Here is a 12,276-nt window from a genome sequence, read left to right as displayed (position 1 = left end):
CCATACCAGTTAGGCTGACCTATAACTCCTGTCACACTTACTGTTGTATTAGTCAACCAGAGGAAACATTATCATGAAAGATAGCTAAAATGAATTGACTGACCACCCTTTAATCATCTAGATCCAACAGATACAGTTAACTAAAAAGAAAAATCTCCAGGATAGTTTTATAAAAACCATATTGGGTAATGAACACTAGGAGGGCATGTGATGTAATGGGCACTGGGCATTATATAAGACTGATGAATCACTGACTTCTACCTCTGAAACCAGTAATCCATTATATGTCAATTAATTGAATTTAAATAATTTTTTTTAAGAAAGACCCATAAATAAAACATGCCCTCTACTCTCACTAACACACACACACACAAACGCAGACATAAAATCCATATTCTTGGTACGCCTGGGTGGCTCAGTGGTTGAGCATCTGCTTTGGCTCTGGACATGATCCCGGTCCCGGGATTGAGTCCCATATCAGGTTTCCTGCATGGAGCCTGCTTCTCCTTCTGCCTGTGTCTCTGCCTCTCTGTGTCTCTCATGAATAAATAAATAAAATCTTTTTTTTAAAAATCCTATTCTTTTAAACACTGGCTTACGATGAATGAAGGGCACTCTAGCAAATTAATTTGATATGAATCCTTTCTCATTTCCTATTTATATTACCTGTCTGTAAAATTTATTCATAAGTGTTAGATCTCTGGCATTTACATCTCACCTGTTGTGATGGTGAATTTTTTGTGTCTACCAGGCCAGACCAGGGAGTCCAGATGTTTGGTCAAGCATTATGCTGGAGGTTTCCATGAGGTTGTTTGGGGATGAAATAAACATTTAAATTGGTGGATGCTGAGTAAAGCAGGTTGCCCTCCATAATGAGAGTGGCTTCAGCCCAGTCAATTGAGTAAAACAAAAGACAGACCTCCCCTGAGCAAAAAGGACTTCTGCCAACAGGTGGACTTGCTCTGCAACACTGGCTCTCTCTGGATGCCCAGTCTGACCGTTTTGGATGTGCCAACCACCATGATGGCAGAAGCCAGTTCCTTAAAATAAGTGTCCATCTAAATAAATACACATCCTATTGGTTCTGCTTCTCTGGAGAACCTGATACATCTATGAAAACTTGGGCTTTTCCATGGTCTTACATACTTCTAGACACTAAAGGATTCGTAGTTCTTTCCCCAAGTTTTGCCTTTAAGCATATCCCAGGGATAGTCCCTCTATGTAGGGATTATAAGTAAGCTTTATGCCAGGGACTCACTGGATAATGGATTACCACATAATCAACTGGATTGGATCTTGAATGCGTAGTACCTAGACTCTTGGATTGTTCCACTGATCAAGTCCCCACCAAGTAGCCCTATCCTACAAGGACTGGTATTCCTACTCTTGAGGGCCAGTCTCCCATGACTGAAAAAGCTGACAGATTTCTGTGGCTGCTGTTTGAGCCTCTGTTTACCCAAATCTTAGACTCATTTTCAATTCTGACTACTGGTGTTCATCCTGCTTGTCCTTTGTCTGCCCAGACCAATCTTCCAGATGTAGAGCAATCTGAGTTCAATTACCAAATCCTGACTTACTCATAGTTTTTAGCAGCTGGACTTGGTCAAACTCTGCAGGCCTCTTTTTATCTACATGCCAGCTAACCCACAAATATCCAAACCCTACCCCTGACCACGGCAAACACCCCAATCCTTCCTCATGCCTGCCTATTTTCCAGCTTCCTCTACCACCAGTTCTCTCACCTACACCCAAAACCTGACCCACCCCACAAACACACCCTGCACTGTAGGGAGCTGTGATTCAAGTTATTCCTTGCACATCCTGGGTCCTTTCACCATTCCATGCCCCTAAACATTCCTGCCTGGAATACACTTCTTTCCTTGCAGGCAATACACCACTGAGACTTTAAGAACCTGCTCCAATATTGCTGTGAGCATTTGTGGTCAGTGGTTCTCCATTTATATCTCTTTAGAGCACTTCTACCATAGTAACAGTATCATCTGTTTATGTGTTGCTTTCTTCAGTAAACTGTGACTGTTTACTCCCAGGCAGAACTAATTCTTACTAATTTTTGTGACCCAAGAGACTAGTCCTCAGTACTGGAGGAGATTCATTCTCTTTTGGTCCAGTTACTGATGAACAATTCTGGGCATTTCCAACCTCTCCTCCTCTTTGGGCAGAGAACATGTTGTGCTCTATCAACAACTGTCAACACGGACTAAGTCATTCTAATATTAATTATTCTTATTTTAATTAAATTATTTTCTTCTAGGTATCAGTTTTTTAGTATACACTGGCTATACACCAAAACTCGACTGGATTACATATGAAGATGTAGAAGACAAATACTTAATCTCAAATTTATCTCAAGTGCCAGAAACAGCAATGCTGGGAAGAAAATATTCAACAAGCTTACCCCTAATCTCAAACCTAAAGTTCTACAGTTCAAAGGATAAAGAATGATTAGAAAGCCATAGACCCTGTAGAAACTATACTGCACCATTTAGCAATTTCTTATGTTCTTTATAATTCCCCACATGCGATGCTTTGCTTTCTCAACCAAATTTTAGGCTGCAACCTTACTTCTAAGGCACAAAACTTCACTTTTGAGTTCTTGTTTCAAAAGTGGTCTGTTTCTCAAGGACAGAAACCACACTTGGGAGTCCTTTCTCTCTCCCAAGCACCTCTCAGAGGGGCTATTCACCATGTGTGAGGCCCTTCCTAATATTTGTTGGCTGACAAACCAATGAAGCCAAATCTGTATTAGGTGGTGTAGCTGTGAGAAATTCTGATTCTCTCACTACATCTGTATTTGAAGAAACAAAATGATCGAATGTGGATTTTTGTTGTTGCTCAGAAATCTGCCCAAGACAGTATGGATAAAATTTTCCAAGTCAGAGTAAACTGTCCACTTTCCCAGAAAGTGGAGGCTAAACCAGAGACAGTAAAGTTCATGACCTTGGCAGATAGAGTTTGGTCAGTCCCATTAGGGCTGGGCACTTCATACTAAACAATCCTCATCATCGGCTTACTGACAATAAGATTTGGGGATTTTATCATCCCTCAGCTCTTCTTGGATTTCATACAAAACACTACAAAAGCTTCCTCCCAGGGGACTACACCTCCTGTACCCATTCCCTTGCACAGTCCCCACCTCTGGAATCTAACCTGGCCTTGTGACTCGCTTCATAGAATGTCGAGGAAGTCAGGGCTGCATGGCTTCTGAGACTTGGTCAAAAGAAACTTTGCAGCTTCTGCTTGGAGTCCCAAGCTGCCATGTAAGAAGCCTAAGCTCCCCCTTCCCAGAAACCCTGATGCTGGAGAGAGCACATGTAGGCACTCAGGTCGACAGTTGCAGCTAACCCCACTGCCCAGGCATCTCTGGCCAGGCACCAGACACAGAAGCGGAGGAACCATCTAGGCGTTCAGCCCAACAAAGCCTATTCTGAAGATGGCTTCAATCTTAGCTAACAACTGAATGTAACCACACAAGAGACCTCTAAGCAAGAACCAGTTGATTCGATTCATAAACATTATATCAAATTTTTGTGCTGACGCACTAGGTTTTAAAGTGGTTCGTTATGTGGCAATAGCTCCCCGGAACACTGTAACCTGGGAAAAGAGATAGAGTCCAGAAACAAGGCCTGATGTAAGAATTCCAGATCCCTGGACACCTGGACACATGGCAAGCTGAGAACAGCTTTCTCCCCTGAGCCCTTTGGCCTTTCAGTGGAGAAACTGTTTGAAGATGCCTTTCATTTCTACATAGTAGTCTTTTATGTTTACTTAATTTTACTGCTATCTGTGGATAGCAAAGACTTCTACTCATGTCATCACTGGGAGCAATAAAACAGAACCCCACCATTCCCCAAAAGTGTGGAAAACAGTCAGTGAGAAGACCTCTGTTTCTTTGCAGGCCGTGAGTCAGAGCTAGGGGAGCTGTCACCTCCCACCCCCCATTCTGACAGTGGCGGAGCCGGCAGGTGGAAGTCTCCCCCTGGCTTTTCCCTTCTGAAAACGAGCCACAAGATAACATCAGCCAGGAGCCAGAGTGCCACAGAGACCACATGGGGGTGAGTCTGCAGAGGATAGCTTTGTGTCTTTGCTCTACAGAGCTCACAATCATACTTACCCAATGGTGACTTAGCAAGTCTGCTTTCCACAGAGGTGTCCATGAAGTCAACTCACAGCAGCAGGTACACTTGCAACCACGATTAAAAGTGAGTTATGCTAACAACCCTAAAGGCAACAAAAATAGTCCAATGAGGGCCTCCCACAATTGAGGAGAAGGTTTCATGTGTAGATGTGGCTATGCTGAAGATCTCACTACAGGGGTTAAACAACAGGGGCCTGGGCTTTCCAGGTGCCTGCAGCCTTTGTCCCCCGCCATCCCAGAGCGCTGCTCCAGAATGCCAGTGCTGTGTCGAGCTAGAGTTTGTACAGCTTCTTCACCATGGGACTACCGCAGTCAGGATGCCATACCAGTTTCCTCGTGGGAACGTGACACAATCATGCATTTTCTTGTTGCTCTCTCTCCCCACTCACACGTGACCTCCTTGGTCTGACTTCTGAACCCCTAGTCCTAAGAGCAAGGCCTGGGACACATTGGTATTTAATGAATGTTTGTTAAAAAATGAAGACCCAAAAAAAATAAAAAATAAAAAATAAAAATAAAAAATGAAGACCCTAGAGGCAACCTAAGATAAAGTAGATTAGATGAGTAGGGCACGAAACTCATATATATAATATTTATATATATATTTATATATTTAATAATTTTATATATATTATTATATATCTATATATATTTTGCTTCCTCTTATGCCTCTGTTTTTCACAGAGGTGGTCTTTTGGAACGAATGTTGTAACTATGTACAATGGGTGGATGTTGAGTAGACTTATTGTGGTAATCATGGTGCGACATATACAGACATCAGATCTATATGTTGTACATCTGAAGACTAAGATAATGTTAAATGTCAATTATAACTCCATTTAAAAAACAATAATAAAGCCAAACAAGACTTTGGTCAGTCCTTGATTGTTCCAACCTTACTCAGAGAATGCTATACCTCAGACACAGATCCTGAGCCTCTTGGGGCTCAGAGTCTCCCCATGGATCTTTGGTATCCCATTGGCAGATGAAGGAAGAGAGAATATGTGAAAGATCTGAGGAAACATATGCGCCAGGCCTGGAGGTGGCTTACATGATTCCCACACATCCCATTGGCAGAACTGGCCACATGGTTGTGGCTAACTACAAAGAAATCTGGGAAAGATCATTTGTGTGCTAAGGGAAAAAGGTAAATGGTTGGTGAAGAGCTAGTCCTCTCTCTACTTAACTCTTTCTTTTTTTTTTTTTTTTAAGATTTATTTCTTTATTTTAGAGAGAGAGAGAGAGTACACAGGGGAGGGAGAGAGGCAGAGGGAGAGAGAGAGAGAGAGAGTCTTAAGCAGACTCTATACTGATCATGGAGCCTGACACAGGTCTTTATCTCACGACCCTGAGATCATTATCCTGAGGTCACGACCTGAGCCAAAACCAAGAGTCAGACACAACCAACTGTGCCACCCAGGTGCCCCAGGGCCTAGAATACTTTGTGCACTTGACAGAGGGCAAATATTGACCTTTCTTGCCTACAAATCTACCTCCTCCCTACCCCACTCTCCTGCCCAAAAATCAAGCTGGTTTCTGAATTGTTTCCTTGCAAATACAGAATTTAAAATGAGAGTGCCAAAATATCTGTTAACTCTGATGCTATCCTTTCCATCACTTTAGGTTCCAAATTAACCTCTACCAAACATTTATTGTATCAGAGCACAAAAACTTCTTTCTCAACACAAGGAGAAGTTTTGCAATGAACTTGTAACAAACCTGAATGGTGTTGAGAATTGAAAAAAAATTGTGGGTTAGCAGGCAACATAAGAAGAGAGGGACACGCATATCTGTTTCATGTAGGTAAGCCAGACCCATTCCTTTTCATATCATCAAGGAAGTTCCTGTTCACTTTCAAAAATGTCTTCTGAAGTGGATCTCTTCAGAGATGTTTTGGCATGATCGACTTTTGTTCTACAAGCTACAAGAAAACAACCTGTTTTTTGGTTTTTTTGGTTTTTTTTTTTTTTTTTTTTTTTTGAGAGTTATAGTTCCTGTCCTGGGTCAAGGAAAATACGCATTCCAACACTGAGCAAGATCTAAGACTAGTTTTAAATCTCACCTTGAGAAAGGAAACTATTCTGTTCTTTCCTACTTTAACAGATGCTGATGGGGGAAGGGGGGTTAAAAAATGCTAGAAGCCCTTGAAATGACTAGAACTTGAAGTTTTTGCACATCTTTAATTCTTTACATTCCTATTTCAAAGGATTAGTTAGGCTGCTATTTATGTAAACATCATTTTTCATATTGGTCTTTATTCATTTACCACCTGCTTGCTTGTCCTATTTAATTTTACTGTTCAATGACTTGATAGAGAGATTTTTACATGCATGTTTAACCAGTTCCCAGAGCCTTGCTTGTTTTTCAAATCACACCCTATTGGCATGATGTAGTTCCTTTGAGAGTAGAAAAGCAAGGAGGCTGAGAACCACTTTCCAAGGCTCTACAGTGGGATGAACGTAAGGTCAGAAATGTCAACAGGAGCTCACAGAATTCCCCGCATGGAATCAGGCAAAGTTTGTAGGAAGGGTGTCTTCTGTATTGTTCAAAGGCTTCATCTTGGGGTTTCTCTGTAAGGCAAAAAGGGTGTGACAGCGGCAGCCCCGGTGGCGCAGCGGTTTGGCGCTGCCTGCAGCCAGGGGCGTGATCCTGGAGACCCCGGGATCGAGTCCCACGTCGGGCTCCCTGCATGGTGCCTGCATCTCTGCCTCTCTCTAGATGTATCTCTATGAATAAATAAAATCTTAAAAAAAAAAAAAAGGGTGTGACAGGTTGTATGGAGCATGGAGCCTGGGCCATAAATGAAGCATGTTCCCTACTTGGGCTAGATGTATTTTCTGTGAATCAAAATCATTTCTAAACAACACATAACCTAGGCTCCATATTCTCTGGGATCAAGTTTAGAGTAAAAAATGGTAGGAGGAAGAAGAGACAAGGGAAAAAAAATTTTTAAAGCAGACACTTTGCCTATGCCCAATTTAAATTCAGGTTCCAGCCACACACTATAATCTCTTCTACACTTCTGATCACCCTATACAGAAATTTGGGAAGACTAGAAATAAAATTCTCAAAGACACCTTTCCTGTCAGTTATTCTTACCATCATTTTCCATAAGTTAATTGTAAAATGCTGTTCAGTGTTTATATTTAACTACCTAGCCCAGTAAGTATAGGAGAAAAGAGAAAATCAAACTTGAGTAGAAAGCATATGTACACTCAGACATACAGCAGACACAGTTTAGTCTCTTAAACACTGAATTTTAGGGAAAACAAAAGATACTGGCTCATATTCCACTAAGGATGACTCACACCAAACATTTTTGGGATATGACCTGTTTATTATCTGTGCTATTTCAATAACCCTAGTTTTGTTTGAAAGTAGATATCTTCTGGGAGCCACAGGCTACAGATTTATCTCTATTAAATATGAAACACATGCTCTGAGTTAACAAACCAGCAAATTATTCTGCTCTCTTTTGGCCATTTCTTTTCTAAATACAGATAAAGACCCTCAGTGAAGGACTACAAGGTTAACAACGAGTCAAGCTCTTGCTATCACAGCTTAACAGGAAGAAGCCACAAATTAAATATATTCATTCATATGTTCAGGATGCGGTGCCTGGATGCATTATTTTTTATTAGGCTTAATGTATTTTTATAGGGTCATCCACCAAAATGATAAGAGAAAGAGACTTTGTCCTGCAGCTTAATAGCATTGGCTATTTGTACATGATGGAAAAGTTGTTATTCTCCAGCTGTGTAATCTTTATTTGCAGAAAAAGAGCATGCAGAGAGTGAGGTCTACCAAAGTTCAGGGGCTTCAAAACATGCCGACTGTCCAGGTTGTAAATTGCCTATTGAGCTTGCCTTACTAAATGGCTTTTCAGTAGGGATGGGCTCTCTGACTCCCAGGATGGTGCCCTGTCCGTTACAAGCTCCAGGCTGCCATCAACTCTTCAGGGGGCTGAGGAAGAAGTGCACTCCTATGGACATCAGAAATAGAAAGCAAATTGCAGGCACTGGCCACTCTTGTGTCTGTGCCCCTTTCCACAGCAGGGAAACAGTTTGATGCCAGTTTTCTTTCTTTCTAGCCAAATACCCCCACTGCAAACCATCCTTTCTGCTCCCCACCCCATTCCTTTCATGTTTATTTCTCTTGCTCTGCCCATTTGGCAAATATGATATGATGGGTTTAGAGTGCTTGAGCCTGTTAACTGATATAGCCGGAGATGACAGTTGGTACATATTACTCTACTCTTCCACAGAGGATGAAAATGAATAAAAATGACTTCAAAGCCCTATGAAATGTAACATGCTCCAAAATGCTAAGTCCACTTAAAATAATGATATCATAAAGGAAACAAAAGCAGCTTCTTTCATTGCAAGGACAAGGCCCCAGTGAAGGCACTTAAATGCTTTAAAATTATCAATAAGCTTCCATATGGTTCTAATTACAGCTTTGTTAACCACAAGGTAGAGAAGCAAAATTATATGTTCGCATAAATTGTTTAGCACTTAAGTAAACTTCAATAATCAATGTAAAAGCAGGAGTAGGGTAAGAGTATGCTCTCCTAAGCTACCATAGATTCACTTGGCATTATTTCAAATCTCAGGGTCCCCTGAATTAGAAATTTACGAGGCTTCCAACTCCAATGAAGGGACCTAGGGAACCAGGTAGGAACGGGAGAATCAGGGTCAGGGAAAAAGTGGTTCCCCATCCCAGGTTCTGAAATTGCTAACAATCTGTGGGGATTCCAATGTATCTACCCTGATCCAACTTAAAAGACTAAGAAATACTCTTGTGGTAAACCACAAGCCAGATATTTCCTTGTGACCAAAACCTAAACCACTAGCCTTCGTCTTAAGCCCACATCATACTAGAGAGTTTCCCTCCAATGAAACCAGTCAATTCACTAACTTACTTAAACCAGACCTTTATCATATGGAAACCCCAAAACCTCAAGAAACAGAAACTTCATGGTTTAAATCTTTAACTTTTCTACATTTGAGCCAGTGTCAGGTAGACATAACTCAGTTCTGTGTACCCTACTACAGGATAACTCAAAGTGTGGTCCGTGGGTCTGGGCCAGGCTGAGAACTATAACCAGTGCACCATGAAAAGCATTTCAAAACTGTAATCACAATTTAATAGAAGAATTTTGTATCTGTTTATTCTAATAATAAAAAATTGGAGCTTCTGTTTTATGTCTTTTATTTCCTGTTTTTAATATCCATTTTTCTCATATTTTACAAAACTATCAGTTTTCAACAGATTGGGGAGTTGAAAGGGTCCTTTATTTACCACCATTAATCTGAAAAATATCATTGTAGAAGATTCTGTTTTTGTCTTAGTCCTGAGGAATAGCTTTTGATATGGGTAAATTCACAAAGTATTGCACTTCCCCAAATTCTTTCAGTATGTGTTTATGTCTGGTGTTAGTGGATTGCTTCTGGACTTTACTCCTTGAATCTGTCCAAGTCCTCTAAGAAGTAGACAAATAACACAGAATTACAGATGAAAGACAGTTACTGGGGTAACGCCAGTGAGAGAAAGCAGGGGAGGGGAAGGTGGAAGAGTCTGGGAGAGCATCAAAGTAGCAATGCAGGCCTGATTCCTGTGAAGGAAAGAGGGGAGGAAGAAAGGAAGGAAGATAGCAAGGAAAGTCTTAGAGTGCAGTGCAGTTCTAAGAAAGTTCAGCAAGACTGGCATGGAATCCCCTTGAACCAACATTATCTCTCAAAAATGAGCCTGCATTAGGGCACCTGGGTGGCTCAGTTGGTTTTGGCTCAACCAACTCTTGGTTTTGACTCAGGTCATGATCTCACATGTCATGGGATCAAGCACTACATCAGGCTCTGTACTCAGCACTGGGTCTGCTTAAGATTCTCTCTCTCCCTTGTCTTCTGCCCCTCCCCCCACTTGCACATGAATGTGCATACACTCTCAAATAAATAAATAAATTTATTTATTTATTTATTTATTTATTTTAATGGGCCTGCTTTAGTATCTCTAGCACAGTCAGCACTGGCTAGGAACAGCCTTTGGAATGTGAAACCTAGGACCAAATATAATGATGAATTCCAAAGCAGAGCAGATGAAGTAGTTGTTCAATTACATTCCCTGCAATAAGAGACCCGGAGGACACATTTACACAACCACAGCATCCCTCTTGACTCCCCTGAAGGCAAACGACTTCCTTTTCACGTGTGGGTGAAGAGTAGTATAGTGGGATTAATGTTTCTGGTCCCCCATCCCCTGCTCACTCATTCTTCTGAACTTATCTAACTGGTGGAAGCAAGAGAAGTCTGACATTTACTGAGATCTGCTAACCCATGGATAAGACCACAGCATCATAAAAGGAAAGGTGGATTATTTCCGGTTCTGTAAGTAATTAGATTTTGTGGAACAAGCCATAGTCCTTTCTGCTGGCTAGATAACTGTTAGATATGAAAATTCAACTCTCCCTTAGATTTCAGACAAGAAATAACTTCACTCCATAGTTCAGCTTTACCAAAAGCCTTCTCACTTTGAGGATTTTGGAGAAGTTGCCTAATCCATAAGTAAATTTAATTCTGTTTTTGCTTTGTTTTGTTTTTAAAGATTTTATTTATTTATTCATGAGAGACACACACAGAGAGAGAGAGAGAGAGAGAGAGAGAGAGGCAGAGACACAGGCAGAGGGAGAAGCAGGCTCCATGCACCGAGAGCCCGATGTGGGATTCAATCCCAGGGCTCCAGGATCACGCCCTGGGCCAAAGGCAGGCACTAAACCACTGAGCTACCCAGGGATCCCCTAACTTTTTAATCTTTAATTACATTCTTGTTTCTATATGTCTTTTGAATAGAGCTCAGAAAGGAGATTGACAATATTTAATCTCCAATATAGGGATGAATCTGAGTTTACTTATCTAAAATACCTACATTATCCTGAATACAATGCAATAGCCTGCAATGTACTCATATGTTCCTTGGCACTTAAAACAATCACTGTCAGGGCACCTGGGAGGCTCAGTTGGTTAAGAATCGGCCTTCAGCTCAGATCATGATCCCAGGGTCCTGGAATCAAGCCCTGAGTCAGTCTCCCTGCTCAGCGGGGAGTCTGCTTCTCCCTCTCCCTCCCTTCTCCCCCTGTTCCTGCTCTCTTGCACATGCTCTCTCTCTCAAATTTTTAAAAAATCTTTTAAAAAATGACTATATATAGCAGTAACTGCTAAATAAATATCCATTGGTGACAGACAGCCTTTGTCATTGAAATAAAAGTATCAACCACAACTCCACAGAGAACCATGCTCACAGTTAAAGATAGATATTTATAATCAAACACCTCAGAACCTTTAAAAAAAATAGAAACACTTTTGGCTTCTTAAGAAAGTAAGATGAATCCTTTGGTAAGATGCTTTTAATGGAGGTTTCTTTATAAATATTAGTCTCGGGGCACCTGGGTGGCTCAATGGTTGAGCATCTGCCTTTGGCTCAGGTCGTGATCCCAGGATTCTGGGATCAAGTCCCTCATCAGGCTCCCATAGTTGCCTCTCCCTCTGCCTATGTCTCTGCCTCTCTCTATGTCTCTTATAAATAAATAAAATTTTTAATACACACACACACAAGTCTCTGAAAGACCACTCAACCTGGAAACAAGAAGAAAGTTTAGAAAAAAAAAAAAAAGAAGAAGAAAGTTTCACTGGTAAAAATGGTCATTTCATCATGAGATACCAGTAATAACCTCATTAAGAATTTTTGAAGAGAGCTTAATGTACAGAAAGCTCAAGTGCCCCCATCATAATGAGACCCTCCAGAGTGACAATGGTTTTTACCACTGGTAAAATGGAAAGTTTGACTTCATCATTTTCTAGTCTACAGAAGAAGATGATGATAGGCAGAAAACATAAATAGGAACTCAGACATTGACTTACCGTGGAAATTTTTAAATTAATCCATGGTTGTTGTTTTGCCTCTGGATTAATTGTCTTCTTCTGACAGTCATTAAATAACAAAGAAAATCTGTTTATGCTATTAAAAATGTAATAAACATTGAATCTCAAGAACATAAGCCTGGAACACATTTTATTAAATGACAGAAGCATTGTGGATAGTGTACAAAAGTGTCAGGCATAGTCCAA

General features: G+C 40.9%; 1 long non-coding RNA gene across 3 annotated transcripts in view; it reads right to left on the bottom strand.

Moving 5' to 3' along the window:
- LOC140633643 (uncharacterized) overlaps positions 1-12,276 on the bottom strand; it is a 440,888-nt gene that overhangs the window by 163,754 nt on the left and 264,858 nt on the right. Inside the window, exon 1 of one of the 3 annotated variants that reach the window (XR_012031217.1) lies at positions 4,133-4,232. The exons of the other annotated variants lie outside the window; for them this stretch is intronic. This is a non-coding gene — a long non-coding RNA (uncharacterized lncRNA). Of the gene's footprint in view, positions 1-4,132; positions 4,233-12,276 lie in introns of those variants that run through there. 3 annotated transcript variants of the gene reach the window in all.

Source organism: Canis lupus, chromosome 5 (assembly GCF_048164855.1).
Source record: "Canis lupus baileyi chromosome 5, mCanLup2.hap1, whole genome shotgun sequence".
Taxonomy (NCBI): domain Eukaryota; kingdom Metazoa; phylum Chordata; class Mammalia; order Carnivora; family Canidae; genus Canis; species Canis lupus.
The sequence above is the reverse complement of the archived record's forward strand: the minus strand, read 5'-3'. Positions and strand labels throughout refer to the sequence as shown.